Below are 1,694 nucleotides of genomic sequence, written 5' to 3'. Positions count from 1 at the left end.
AGTGGGGAGGGTGGCACTGAACAATTATTGTGTTCCATAGTCACTTGGGCTTTACCTCCCCTGGGATAATGAGGCATGGCTCCAGGAGTAGGTGTTACCCCGTGGGGTTGGGTTACACTCACCTGTTCCTTTGGAGTCCTACTACTTTGCCCTTTTTGGGATAGAATGTTCCATGGAATCTCCCCTTGTGTATCCGCTATAGAATTCCAGCGGCTCTCTCTTTCCACAGACCCTCAAGGTCTCAGATCTGTCCCCGGATTATTGAAAAGGTACTTCTGTGTGGTTGCGTGCTTTCTTTGTCATTTTCTAAAGTTATTGGAATAGTCAGATTTTGTGAACCCAGCATAGGTCACCAGCTAGGATAGATGGTGATAGTGTATGAAACAAATGCTTGCTGTTTAAGGAGCGCCATGTGTGATGTTCTGTTATAGCAGCCCAAACCCAGTGACTACCACACAGTTGCCAAATTTGCTGCTACTTGGTCCCCAACTGGTGCTAAGGATAGAGCGTAAGTGTGCTTCTCTCTCAGGTGTTAAAAGCTTATTGTAAGGATGGCCTTAACCTAAGCAGTGCCTTTTGAAACAAACCTGCAGTCCCCACCTAGCATGCCTACAGAGCCCTCCAATATGATCACCAGGCATGGCCTGATAAAAAAAGCATGGATCATAATTGCTTGATGTCGGGGTTTTTAGCCCCTCCCCCCACCCCGTCTCTTCCTGACCAACGGGAGAAGCAGGAAAAGCACGCCCCGACCAAGACCAGCCAAGAAAGGTAAAGGTCGACTGGCCGCCCACACCCAGCCCTCGCTCCTGGGAGGACAATCAGACGTGCCAGGGAGAACAGTTAAAGCAGGATTTCCTTTAATAAGGAAGTACACACAGCTTATATAATGCACAGGAGCCAATTAGAGTAAAGGTCAGAGGGGTGGAGCAAATTCACGTGTACACCCATCCCATAGTCTGAAAGGGAAGGCATGAGCTGTCCACGAGGGTGGAAGAGTCCTGGACCTATCCTGGAGGTGGTCTGCCTCCTCCGTCACCACCCACAGCACTGCCTCCTGGCTGATCGCCAGGAGCCATCCCAGCCACATGTGCGGCCTCAAGACCAGGAAGCGGGCAGCCATGCCCTACAGCTTGACAAGCAGAAGGGATCCCCGGAACCCCTGGACTCTGGCTCCCAGGTTCTCATCTTTCAACTGTTCACTGCATTAATGTGAAAATATTCATATTTTGAATGACAAAAATCACACACTAGAGGTAGTAAGGACAGCACATTTAGCAGGTCCCCGGCACCATTCTAAAGACTCTGTATTACAACTCACCTAGGCCTCATGCCAGCAGCCGGGCACTATCACTATTTACATTTCACATATGAAGAAACTGAGGCATAGAAGGTTAGGAAACATGCCCAAGATCGAGTAGCTAATAGAGTCCTGGGAGTCATATTGAAAGTGTGACAAATAAAACTGGAGAAGAGAGCAGTCTAGGATCAGTGAGTTACTGTGTTTTGTAACACCTGGGGGAGGGAGCTGTGACAACTTCCTGCCATTTGCCCTCTGCTCCTCGGGAAAGGGTTCTTCTTGCATGAGCTGAGCTCTTGGCTCATCAGCAGGGTTCGCCAGCTTAGGTCCACTCGGTTCTAACATGCCATTTGCCCCCTGAAGAAACACGGTAGGACAGAGGACAGGGCATTTG

The 1,694-nt window shown here is 49.6% G+C and overlaps 1 long non-coding RNA gene across 1 annotated transcript in view; it reads right to left on the bottom strand.

Annotated features, from left to right (window-relative positions):
* The window catches only part of LOC125613563, a 3,791-nt gene extending 2,300 nt beyond the window's left edge, over positions 1-1,491 (bottom strand). The window contains exon 1 of the long non-coding RNA XR_007344116.1: positions 1,322-1,491. This is a non-coding gene — a long non-coding RNA (uncharacterized LOC125613563). The remainder of the gene's footprint in view (positions 1-1,321) is intronic.
* Between the last annotated feature and the right edge of the window lie 203 nt (positions 1,492-1,694).

Source organism: Marmota marmota, unplaced genomic scaffold (assembly GCF_001458135.2).
Source record: "Marmota marmota marmota unplaced genomic scaffold, marMar, whole genome shotgun sequence".
NCBI classification, from domain to species: domain Eukaryota; kingdom Metazoa; phylum Chordata; class Mammalia; order Rodentia; family Sciuridae; genus Marmota; species Marmota marmota.
This window is presented reverse-complemented; position numbering and strand designations above follow the sequence as displayed.